This window comes from Triturus cristatus, chromosome 1_1, assembly GCF_964204655.1.
Source record: "Triturus cristatus chromosome 1_1, aTriCri1.1, whole genome shotgun sequence".
In the NCBI taxonomy this organism is placed as follows: Eukaryota; Metazoa; Chordata; class Amphibia; order Caudata; family Salamandridae; genus Triturus; species Triturus cristatus.
The window spans coordinates 632,435,630-632,449,681 of NC_140579.1; positions in this window are offsets into that span (position 1 = coordinate 632,435,630).

The following is a 14,052-nucleotide window of genomic DNA, read 5'->3' on the forward strand; positions in this document are numbered from 1 at the left end:
CACTCTGCCGCCTCTACATCATAGGCTGCACTCAACAGCCTCTACTTCATAGGACGCACTCCGCCGCCTCTACTTCATAGGCCACACTCCACTGCCTCCACTTCATAGGCCACACTCCGCCACCTCTACTTCCTACACTGCACTCCGCCACCTCTCCGCCGCCTCTACTTCATAGGCTGCACTCCACCGTCTCTACTTCATAGGCCGCACTCTGCCACCTGTACTTCATAGGCCGCACTCTGCCGCCTCTACTTCATAGGTCGCACTCTGCCGCCTCTACTTCATAGGCTGCACTCTGTCGCCTCTATTTCATAGTCCGCAATCTGCCGCCTCTACTTCATAGGTCGTACTCCGCCGCCTCCACTTCATAGGCTGCACTCTGCCGCCTCCACTTCATAGGCCGCACTCCGCCACCTCTACTTCATAGGCCGCACTCCGCCGCCTCTACTTCATCGGCTGCATTCCACCGCTCCTACTTCATAGGCTGCATTCCAATGCCTCTACTTCATAGGCTGCACTCTCCCGCCTCTACTTCATAGGCTGTACTCCAGGCTGCATTCCGCTGCCTCCACTTCATAGACTGTACTCCACTGCCTCTACTTCATAGGCCGCACTCCGCCACCTCTACTTCGTAGGCTGCACTCTGCCACCTCTACTTCATAGGCCACAGTCTGCCGCCTCTACTTCATAGGCTGCACTCTAGGCAGCACTCCGCCGCCTCTACTTCATAGGCTGCACTCTGCCGCCTCTACTTCATAGGATGCACTCCACCACCTCCACTTCATAGGCCGCACTCTGCCGCCACTACTTCATAGGCCGCACTCCGCTGCCTCTACTTCATAGGCTGCACTTCAGGCTGCACTGCGCCGCCTCTACTTCATAGGCCGCACTCCATCACCTCTACTTCATAGGCTGCACTCTGCTGCCTCTACTTCATAGGCTGCACTCCAGGCTGCACTCTGCCGCCTCTACATCATAGGCTGCACTCCGCCGCCTCTACTTCATAGGCTGCACTCCGCTGCCTCTACTTCATAGGCTGCACTCCGCAGCCTCTACTTCATAGGCTGCACTCCACCGCCTCTACTTTATAGGACGCACTCCGCTGCCTCTACTTCATAGGCCGCACTCCACTGCCTCCACTTCATAGGCCACACTCCGCCGCCTCTACTTCCTACACTGCACTCCGCGCCCTCTCCACCGCCTCTACTTCATAGGCTGCACTCCACCGCCTCTACTTCATAGCCCGCACTCTGCCAAATCTACTTCATAGGCCGCACTCTGCCACCTGTACTTCATAGGCTGCACTCTGCCGACTCTACTTCATAGGTCGCACTCTGCCGCCTCTACTTTATAGGCTGCACTCTGTCGCCTCTATTTCATAGGCCGCAATCTGCCGCCTCTACTTCATAGGTCGCACTCCGCCGCCTCCACTTCATAGGCTGCACTCTGCCGCCTCCACTTCATAGGCCGCACTCCGCCGCCTCTACTTCATAGGCCGCACTCCGCCGCCTCTACTTCATAGGCTGCATTCCACCGCTCCTACTTCATAGGCTGCATTCCAATGCCTCTACTTCATAGGCCGCACTCCACCGCCACTACTTTATGAGCTGCACTCCGCCGCTTCTACTTCATTAGCTACACTCCGCCGCCTCTACTTCATAGGCTGCACTCCGCCGACTTCACTTCATAGGCTGCACTCGGAAGACTCCACTTCATAGGCTGCACTCCGCTGCCTCTACTTTATAAGCAGTACTCCACTGCCTCCACTTCATAGGCTGCACTCCACCGCCTCCACTTCACAGGCTGCACTCTGCCGCCTCTACTTCATAGGCTGTACTCCGCCACCTCTACTTCATAGGCTGCACTCCAGGCTGCACTCTGCCGCCTCTACTTCATAGGCTGCACTCCGCTGCCTCTACTTCATAGGCTGCACTCCGCCACCTCTACTTCATAGGCCGCAATCTGCCTCCTCTACTTCATAGGCCAGAATCTGCCACCTCTACTTCATAGGCCACACTCCTCCGCCTGTACTTCATAGGCCGCACTCTGCCACCTCTACTTCATAGGCTACGGTCCAGGCTGCGCTCCGCCGCCTCTACTTCATAGACTGCACTTTGCCACCTCTACTTCATAGGCTGCACTCCGCTCTTCTACTTCATAGACTGCACTCCGTCGCCTCTACTTCATAGGCTGAAATCTGCTGCCTTTACTTCAGAGGCCGCACTCCACCACCTCTACTTCATACGCCGCATTCCGCCACCTCTACTTCATAGGCCGCACTCTACCACCTCTACTTCATAGGCCGCACTCCGCAGCACTCTGCTGCCTCCACTTCATAGGCTGCACTCTGCCACCTCCACTTCATAGGCTGCACTCCACTGCCTCTACTTCATAGGCCACACTCCGCCGCCTCTACTTCATAGGCCGCACTCCACCTCCTCTACTTCCTACACTGCACTCTGCCACCTCTCCGCCACCTTTACTTCATAGGCTGTGCACCGCCGCCCATACTTCATAGGCTGCACTCCAGGCTTCACTCCATCGCCTCTACGTCATAGATTCCACTCTTCCGCCTCTACTTCATAGGCCGCACTCCGCCGCCTCTACTTCATAGACGGCACTCTGCTGCCTCTACTTCCTACACTCTACTCTGCCACCTCTACTTCATAGGCCGCACTCTGCCTTCTCTACTTCATAGGCCACTCTCTGCTGCCTCTACTTCATAGGCCGCACTCCGCCGCCTCTACTTCATAGGCCGCACTCCGCCGCCTCTACTTCATAGGCTGCATTCCACCGCTCCTACTTCATAGGCTGCATTCCAATGCCTCTACTTTATAGGCCGCACTCCACCGCCACTACTTTATGAGCTGCACTCCGCCGCTTCTACTTCATTAGCTACACTCCGCCGCCTCTACTTCATAGGCTGCACTCCGCCGACTTCACTTCATAGGCTGCACTCGGAAGACTCCACTTCATAGGCTGCACTCCGCTGCCTCTACTTTATAAGCAGTACTCCACTGCCTCCACTTCATAGGCTGCACTCCACCGCCTCCACTTCACAGGCTGCACTCTGCCGCCTCTACTTCATAGGCTGTACTCCGCCACCTCTACTTCATAGGCTGCACTCCAGGCTGCACTCTGCCGCCTCTACTTCATAGGCTGCACTCCGCTGCCTCTACTTCATAGGCTGCACTCCGCCACCTCTACTTCATAGGCCGCAATCTGCCTCCTCTACTTCATAGGCCAGAATCTGCCACCTCTACTTCATAGGCCACACTCCTCCGCCTGTACTTCATAGGCCGCACTCTGCCACCTCTACTTCATAGGCTACGGTCCAGGCTGCGCTCCGCCGCCTCTACTTCATAGACTGCACTTTGCCACCTCTACTTCATAGGCTGCACTCCGCTCTTCTACTTCATAGACTGCACTCCGTCGCCTCTACTTCATAGGCTGAAATCTGCTGCCTTTACTTCAGAGGCCGCACTCCACCACCTCTACTTCATACGCCGCATTCCGCCACCTCTACTTCATAGGCCGCACTCTACCACCTCTACTTCATAGGCCGCACTCCGCAGCACTCTGCTGCCTCCACTTCATAGGCTGCACTCTGCCACCTCCACTTCATAGGCTGCACTCCACTGCCTCTACTTCATAGGCCACACTCCGCCGCCTCTACTTCATAGGCCGCACTCCACCTCCTCTACTTCCTACACTGCACTCTGCCACCTCTCCGCCACCTTTACTTCATAGGCTGTGCACCGCCGCCCATACTTCATAGGCTGCACTCCAGGCTTCACTCCATCGCCTCTACGTCATAGATTCCACTCTTCCGCCTCTACTTCATAGGCCGCACTCCGCCGCCTCTACTTCATAGACGGCACTCTGCTGCCTCTACTTCCTACACTCTACTCTGCCACCTCTACTTCATAGGCCGCACTCTGCCTTCTCTACTTCATAGGCCACTCTCTGCTGCCTCTACTTCATAGGCCGCACTCCACCGCCTCCACTTCATAGGTTGCACTCCGCCACCTCTACTTTGTATGCTGCACTCCACCACCTCTCCGCAGCCTTTACTTCATAGGCTGCGCTCCGCTGCCTCTACTTCATAGGCCGCACTCCGCCGTCTCTACTTCATAGGCCTCACTCTGCCGCCTCTACTTCATACGCTGCACTCCAGGCTGCACTCTGCCGCCTCTACTTCATAGACTGTACTCCATTGCCTCTACTTCATAGGCCGCACTCTGCTACCTCTACTTCATAGTCCGCACTCCACCACCTCTACTTCATAGGCTGTAATCTGCCGCCTCTACTTCATAGGCCACACTCCACCACCTCTACTTCATAGGCTGCATTCTGCCGCCTCTACTTCATAGGCCGCACTCCACCGCCTCTACTTAATAGGCCGCACTCTGCAGCCTCTACTTCCTACACTGCACTCCGCCACCTCTCCGCTGCCTCTACTTCATAGGCTGCGCTCCACCGTCTCTACTTCATAGCCCGCACTCTGCCACCTCTACTTCATAGGCCGCACTCTGCCGCCTGTACTTCATAGGCCGCACTCTGCCACCTCTACTTCATAGGCCGCACTCTGCCGCCTCTACTTCATATGCTGCACTCCGTCGCCTCTAATTCATAGGCCGCACTCCGCCGTCTCTACTTCATAGGCCGCACTCTGCTGCCTCTACTTCCTACACTGCACTCCGCCACCTCTCCGCCGCCTCTACTTCATGGGCTGCACTCCACCGCCTCTACTTCATAGCCCAGACTCTGCCACCTCTACTTCATAGGCCACACTCTGCCACCTGTACTTCATAGGCCACACTCTGCCTCCTCTAGTTCATAGGCTGCACTCCGTCGCCTCCACTTCATAGGCTGCACTCCGCCGCCTCCACTTCATAGGCCCTACTATGCCACCTCTACTTCAGAGGCCGCAGTCCGCTGCCTCTACTTCATAGGCTGCATTCCACCGCTCCTACTTCATAGGCTGCATTCCAACGTCTCTACTTGATAGGCAGCACTCCACCGCCACTACTTCCTAAGCTGCACTCCGCCGCTTCTACTTCATTAGCTACACTACACGGCCTCTACTTCATAGGCTGCACTCCGCTTACTCCACTTCATAGGCTGCACTCCGACGACTCCACTTCATAGGCTGCACTCCGCCACCTCTACTTTATAAGCAGCACTCCACTGCCTCCACTTCATAGGCTGCACTCCGCCGCCTCCACTTCACAGGCTGCACTCCGCCTTCTCTACTTCATAGGCCACACTCGGCCGCCTCTACTTCATAGGCCGCACTCCACCGCCTCCACTTCATAGGTCGCACTCCGCCACCTCTACTTCGTATGCTGCACTCCACCACCTCTCCGCAGCCTTTACTTCATAGGCTGCGCTCCGCTGCCTCTACTTCATAGGTCGCACTCCGTCGTCTCTACTTCATAGGCCGCACTCTGCAGCCTCTACTTCATAGGCTGCACTCCAGGCTGCACTCCGCCGCCTCTACTTCATAGACTGTACTCCATTGCCTCTACTTCATAGGCCGCACTCTGCTACCTCTACTTCATAGGCCGCACTCCGCCACCGCTACTTCATAGGCTGTAATCTGTCGCCTCTACTTCATAGGCCACACTCCACCACTTCTACTTCATAGGCTGCATTCTGCCGCCTCTACTTCATAGGCCGCAATCTACCGCCTCTACTTCATAGGCCGCACTCCACCATCTCTACTTCATAGGCTGCATTCCGCCGACTCTACTTCATAGGCCGCACTCCGCCACCTCTACTTCATAGGCCGCACTCTGCCGTCTGTACTTCATAGGCCGCACTGTACTGCCTCTACTTCCTACACTGCACTCCACCACCTTTCCTCCGCCTCTACTTCATAGGCCGCACTCCGCCGCCTCTACTTCATAAGCCGCACTCCACCACCTCTACTTCATAGGCTGCATTCTGCCGCCTCTACTTCATAGGCCACAATCTGCCACCTCTACTTCATAGGCCGCACTCCACCACCTCTGCTTCATAGGCCGCTCTCCGCCTCCTCTACTTCATAGGCCGTACTCCACCATCTATACTTCATAGGCCGCACTCTGCCGCCTCTACTTACTACACTGCACTCCGCCACCTCTCCGCCGCCTCTACTTTATAGCCCGCACTCTGCCACCTCTTCTTCATAGGCCGCACTCCGCCGCATGTACTTCATAGGCCGCACTCTGCCGCCTATACTTCATAGGCTGCACTCCACCACCTCCACTTCATAGGCCGCACTCTGCCGCCACTACTTCATAGGCCGCACTCCGCTGCCTCTACTTCATAGGCTGCACTTCAGGCTGCACTCCGGCGCCTCTACTTCATAGGCCGCACTCCATCACCTCTACTTCATAGGCTGCACTCCGCTGCCTCTACTTCATAGGCTGCACTCCAGGCTGCACTCTGCCGCCTCTACATCATAGGCTGCACTCAACAGCCTCTACTTCATAGGACGCACTCCGCCGCCTCTACTTCATAGGCCACACTCCACTGCCTCCACTTCATAGGCCACACTCCGCCACCTCTACTTCCTACACTGCACTCCGCCACCTCTCCGCCGCCTCTACTTCATAGGCTGCACTCCACCGTCTCTACTTCATAGGCCGCACTCTGCCACCTGTACTTCATAGGCCGCACTCTGCCGCCTCTACTTCATAGGTCGCACTCTGCCGCCTCTACTTCATAGGCTGCACTCTGTCGCCTCTATTTCATAGTCCGCAATCTGCCGCCTCTACTTCATAGGTCGTACTCCGCCGCCTCCACTTCATAGGCTGCACTCTGCCGCCTCCACTTCATAGGCCGCACTCCGCCGCCTCTACTTCATAGGCCGCACTCCGCCGCCTCTACTTCATCGGCTGCATTCCACCGCTCCTACTTCATAGGCTGCATTCCAATGCCTCTACTTCATAGGCTGCACTCTCCCGCCTCTACTTCATAGGCTGTACTCCAGGCTGCATTCCACTGCCTCCACTTCATAGACTGTACTCCACTGCCTCTACTTCATAGGCCGCACTCCGCCACCTCTACTTCGTAGGCTGCACTCTGCCACCTCTACTTCATAGGCCACAGTCTGCCGCCTCTACTTCATAGGCTGCACTCTAGGCAGCACTCCGCCGCCTCTACTTCATAGGCTGCACTCTGCCACCTCTACTTCATAGGATGCACTCCACCACCTCCACTTCATAGGCCGCACTCTGCCGCCACTACTTCATAGGCCGCACTCCGCTGCCTCTACTTCATAGGCTGCACTTCAGGCTGCACTGCGCCGCCTCTACTTCATAGGCCGCACTCCATCACCTCTACTTCATAGGCTGCACTCTGCTGCCTCTACTTCATAGGCTGCACTCCAGGCTGCACTCTGCCGCCTCTACATCATAGGCTGCACTCCGCCGCCTCTACTTCATAGGCTGCACTCCGCTGCCTCTACTTCATAGGCTGCACTCCGCAGCCTCTACTTCATAGGCTGCACTCCACCGCCTCTACTTTATAGGACGCACTCCGCTGCCTCTACTTCATAGGCCGCACTCCACTGCCTCCACTTCATAGGCCACACTCCGCCGCCTCTACTTCCTACACTGCACTCCGCGCCCTCTCCACCGCCTCTACTTCATAGGCTGCACTCCACCGCCTCTACTTCATAGCCCGCACTCTGCCAAATCTACTTCATAGGCCGCACTCTGCCACCTGTACTTCATAGGCTGCACTCTGCCGACTCTACTTCATAGGTCGCACTCTGCCGCCTCTACTTTATAGGCTGCACTCTGTCGCCTCTATTTCATAGGCCGCAATCTGCCGCCTCTACTTCATAGGTCGCACTCCGCCGCCTCCACTTCATAGGCTGCACTCTGCCGCCTCCACTTCATAGGCCGCACTCCGCCGCCTCTACTTCATAGGCCGCACTCCGCCGCCTCTACTTCATAGGCTGCATTCCACCGCTCCTACTTCATAGGCTGCATTCCAATGCCTCTACTTCATAGGCCGCACTCCACCGCCACTACTTTATGAGCTGCACTCCGCCGCTTCTACTTCATTAGCTACACTCCGCCGCCTCTACTTCATAGGCTGCACTCCGCCGACTTCACTTCATAGGCTGCACTCGGAAGACTCCACTTCATAGGCTGCACTCCGCTGCCTCTACTTTATAAGCAGTACTCCACTGCCTCCACTTCATAGGCTGCACTCCACCGCCTCCACTTCACAGGCTGCACTCTGCCGCCTCTACTTCATAGGCTGAACTCCGCCACCTCTACTTCATAGGCTGCACTCCAGGCTGCACTCTGCCGCCTCTACTTCATAGGCTGCACTCCGCTGCCTCTACTTCATAGGCTGCACTCCGCCACCTCTACTTCATAGGCCGCAATCTGCCTCCTCTACTTCATAGGCCAGAATCTGCCACCTCTACTTCATAGGCCACACTCCTCCGCCTGTACTTCATAGGCCGCACTCTGCCACCTCTACTTCATAGGCTACGGTCCAGGCTGCGCTCCGCCGCCTCTACTTCATAGACTGCACTTTGCCACCTCTACTTCATAGGCTGCACTCCGCTCTTCTACTTCATAGACTGCACTCCGTCGCCTCTACTTCATAGGCTGAAATCTGCTGCCTTTACTTCAGAGGCCGCACTCCACCACCTCTACTTCATACGCCGCATTCCGCCACCTCTACTTCATAGGCCGCACTCTACCACCTCTACTTCATAGGCCGCACTCCGCAGCACTCTGCTGCCTCCACTTCATAGGCTGCACTCTGCCACCTCCACTTCATAGGCTGCACTCCACTGCCTCTACTTCATAGGCCACACTCCGCCGCCTCTACTTCATAGGCCGCACTCCACCTCCTCTACTTCCTACACTGCACTCTGCCACCTCTCCGCCACCTTTACTTCATAGGCTGTGCACCGCCGCCCATACTTCATAGGCTGCACTCCAGGCTTCACTCCATCGCCTCTACGTCATAGATTCCACTCTTCCGCCTCTACTTCATAGGCCGCACTCCGCCGCCTCTACTTCATAGACGGCACTCTGCTGCCTCTACTTCCTACACTCTACTCTGCCACCTCTACTTCATAGGCCGCACTCTGCCTTCTCTACTTCATAGGCCACTCTCTGCTGCCTCTACTTCATAGGCCGCACTCCACCGCCTCCACTTCATAGGTTGCACTCCGCCACCTCTACTTTGTATGCTGCACTCCACCACCTCTCCGCAGCCTTTACTTCATAGGCTGCGCTCCGCTGCCTCTACTTCATAGGCCGCACTCCGCCGTCTCTACTTCATAGGCCTCACTCTGCCGCCTCTACTTCATACGCTGCACTCCAGGCTGCACTCTGCCGCCTCTACTTCATAGACTGTACTCCATTGCCTCTACTTCATAGGCCGCACTCTGCTACCTCTACTTCATAGTCCGCACTCCACCACCTCTACTTCATAGGCTGTAATCTGCCGCCTCTACTTCATAGGCCACACTCCACCACCTCTACTTCATAGGCTGCATTCTGCCGCCTCTACTTCATAGGCCGCACTCCACCGCCTCTACTTAATAGGCCGCACTCTGCAGCCTCTACTTCCTACACTGCACTCCGCCACCTCTCCGCTGCCTCTACTTCATAGGCTGCGCTCCACCGTCTCTACTTCATAGCCCGCACTCTGCCACCTCTACTTCATAGGCCGCACTCTGCCGCCTGTACTTCATAGGCCGCACTCTGCCACCTCTACTTCATAGGCCGCACTCTGCCGCCTCTACTTCATATGCTGCACTCCGTCGCCTCTAATTCATAGGCCGCACTCCGCCGTCTCTACTTCATAGGCCGCACTCTGCTGCCTCTACTTCCTACACTGCACTCCGCCACCTCTCCGCCGCCTCTACTTCATGGGCTGCACTCCACCGCCTCTACTTCATAGCCCAGACTCTGCCACCTCTACTTCATAGGCCACACTCTGCCACCTGTACTTCATAGGCCACACTCTGCCTCCTCTAGTTCATAGGCTGCACTCCGTCGCCTCCACTTCATAGGCTGCACTCCGCCGCCTCCACTTCATAGGCCCTACTATGCCACCTCTACTTCATAGGCCGCAGTCCGCTGCCTCTACTTCATAGGCTGCATTCCACCGCTCCTACTTCATAGGCTGCATTCCAACGTCTCTACTTGATAGGCTGCACTCCACCGTCTCTACTTCATAGGCCGCACTCTGCCGCCTGTACTTCATAGGCTGCACTCCGCCGCCTCCACTTCATAGGCCCTACTATGCCACCTCTACTTCATAGGCCGCAGTCCGCTGCCTCTACTTCATAGGCTGCATTCCACCGCTCCTACTTCATAGGCTGCATTCCAACGTCTCTACTTGATAGGCTGCACTCCGCCACCTCCACTTCATAGGCCGCACTCCACCGCCACTACTTCCTAAGCTGCACTCCGCCGCTTCTACTTCATTAGCTACACTACACGGCCTCTACTTCATAGGCTGCACTCCGCTTACTCCACTTCATAGGCTGCACTCCGACGACTCCACTTCATAGGCTGCACTCCGCCACCTCTACTTTATAAGCAGCACTCCACTGCCTCCACTTCATAGGCTGCACTCCGCCGCCTCCACTTCACAGGCTGCACTCCGCCTTCTCTACTTCATAGGCCACACTCGGCCGCCTCTACTTCATAGGCCGCACTCCACCGCCTCCACTTCATAGGTCGCACTCCGCCACCTCTACTTCGTATGCTGCACTCCACCACCTCTCCGCAGCCTTTACTTCATAGGCTGCGCTCCGCTGCCTCTACTTCATAGGTCGCACTCCGTCGTCTCTACTTCATAGGCCGCACTCTGCAGCCTCTACTTCATAGGCTGCACTCCAGGCTGCACTCCGCCGCCTCTACTTCATAGACTGTACTCCATTGCCTCTACTTCATAGGCCGCACTCTGCTACCTCTACTTCATAGGCCGCACTCCGCCACCGCTACTTCATAGGCTGTAATCTGTCGCCTCTACTTCATAGGCCACACTCCACCACTTCTACTTCATAGGCTGCATTCTGCCGCCTCTACTTCATAGGCCGCAATCTACCGCCTCTACTTCATAGGCCGCACTCCACCATCTCTACTTCATAGGCTGCATTCCGCCGACTCTACTTCATAGGCCGCACTCCGCCACCTCTACTTCATAGGCCGCACTCTGCCGTCTGTACTTCATAGGCCGCACTGTACTGCCTCTACTTCCTACACTGCACTCCACCACCTTTCCTCCGCCTCTACTTCATAGGCCGCACTCCGCCGCCTCTACTTCATAAGCCGCACTCCACCACCTCTACTTCATAGGCTGCATTCTGCCGCCTCTACTTCATAGGCCACAATCTGCCACCTCTACTTCATAGGCCGCACTCCACCACCTCTGCTTCATAGGCCGCTCTCCGCCTCCTCTACTTCATAGGCCGTACTCCACCATCTATACTTCATAGGCCGCACTCTGCCGCCTCTACTTACTACACTGCACTCCGCCACCTCTCCGCCGCCTCTACTTTATAGCCCGCACTCTGCCACCTCTTCTTCATAGGCCGCACTCCGCCGCATGTACTTCATAGGCCGCACTCTGCCGCCTATACTTCATAGGCTGCACTCTGCCGCCTCTTCTTCATAGGCCGCACTCTGCCACCTCTACTTCATAGGCTGCACTCTGCCGCCTCTACTTCATAGGCCGCACTCTGCCGCCTCATCTTCATAGGCTGCACTCCTCTGCCTCTACTTCAGAGGCCGCACTCTGCCGCCTCTACTTCATGGGCCGCACCCCACCGCCTCCACTTCATTGACCGCACTCCACCACCTCTACTTCGTACGCTGCACTCCGCCACCTCTCTGCTGCCTTTACTTCATAGGCTGCGCTCCGCCGCCTCTACTTCATAGGCTGCACTCCAGGCTGCACTCCGCCGCCTCTACTTCATAGACTGTACTCTGTCGCCTCTACTTCATAGGCTGCACTCCGCTGCCTCTACTTCATAGGCCGCACTCTGCCGCCTCTACTTCATAGGCTGCACTCCAGGCTGCACTCCGCCACCTCTACTTCATAAATTTTACTCCACCGCCTCTACTTCATAGTCCGCACTCCACCGCCTCTACTTCATAGGCCGCACTCTGCCGCCTCTACTTCACAGGCCGCACTCTGCCGCCTCTACTTCATAGGCTACACTTTAGGCAGCACTCCGCCGCCTTTACTTCATAGGCTGCGCTCTGCCGCCTCTACTTCATAGGCTGCACTGAAGGCTGCACTCCGCCGCCTCTACTCCATAGACTGTACTCCGCTGCCTCTATGTCATAGGCTGACCTCTGCCTCCTCTACTTCATAGGCTGCACTCCACCGCCTCTACTTCATAGGCTGCACTCTGCTGCCTCTACTTTGTAGGCCAAACTCCGCCGTCTCTACTTCATAGGCTGCACTCTGCCGCCACTGCTTCATACACCGCACTCCGCTGCCTCTACTTCATAGGCTGCACTTCAGGTTGCACTCCGCCGCCTCTACTTCATAGGCCACACTCCATCACCTCTACTTCATAGGCTGCACTCCGCTGCCTCTACTTCATAGGCTGCACTCCAGGCTTCACTCTGCCGCCTCTACTTCATAGGCTGCACTCCGCCGCCTCTACTTCATAGGCTGCACTCCGCTGCCTCTACTTCATAGGCTGCACTCCGCCACCTCTACTTCATAGGCTGCACTCCACCGCCTCTACTTCATAGGACGCACTCCGCCGCCTCTACTTCATAGGCCGCACTCCACTGCCTCCACTTCATAGGCCACACTCCGCTGCCTCTACTTCCTACACTGCACTCCGCCACCTCTCCGCCGCCTCTACTTCATAGGCTGCACTCCACCGCCTCTACTTCATAGCCCGCACTCTGCCACCTCTACTTCATAGGCCGCATTCTGCCACCTGTACTTCATAGGCCGCACTCTGCCGCCTCTACTTCATAGGCTGCACTCTGTCGCCTCTATTTCATAGGCCGCAATCTGCCGCCTCTACTTCATAGGTCGCACTCCGCCACCTCCACTTCATAGGCTGCACTCTGCCGCCTCCACTTCATAGGCTGCACTCTGCCGCCTCTACTTCATAGGCCGCACTCTGCCGCCTCATCTTCATAGGCTGCACTCCTCTGCCTCTACTTCAGAGGCCGCACTCTGCCGCCTCTACTTCATGGGCCGCACCCCACCGCCTCCACTTCATTGACCGCACTCCACCACCTCTACTTCGTACGCTGCACTCCGCCACCTCTCTGCTGCCTTTACTTCATAGGCTGCGCTCCGCCGCCTCTACTTCATAGGCTGCACTCCAGGCTGCACTCCGCCGCCTCTACTTCATAGACTGTACTCTGTCGCCTCTACTTCATAGGCTGCACTCCGCTGCCTCTACTTCATAGGCCGCACTCTGCCGCCTCTACTTCATAGGCTGCACTCCAGGCTGCACTCCGCCACCTCTACTTCATAAATTTTACTCCACCGCCTCTACTTCATAGTCCGCACTCCACCGCCTCTACTTCATAGGCCGCACTCTGCCGCCTCTACTTCACAGGCCGCACTCTGCCGCCTCTACTTCATAGGCTACACTTTAGGCAGCACTCCGCCGCCTTTACTTCATAGGCTGCGCTCTGCCGCCTCTACTTCATAGGCTGCACTGAAGGCTGCACTCCGCCGCCTCTACTCCATAGACTGTACTCCGCTGCCTCTATGTCATAGGCTGACCTCTGCCTCCTCTACTTCATAGGCTGCACTCCACCGCCTCTACTTCATAGGCTGCACTCTGCTGCCTCTACTTCGTAGGCCAAACTCCGCCGTCTCTACTTCATAGGCTGCACTCTGCCGCCACTGCTTCATACACCGCACTCCGCTGCCTCTACTTCATAGGCTGCACTTCAGGTTGCACTCCGCCGCCTCTACTTCATAGGCCACACTCCATCACCTCTACTTCATAGGCTGCACTCCGCTGCCTCTACTTCATAGGCTGCACTCCAGGCTTCACTCTGCCGCCTCTACTTCATAGGCTGCACTCCG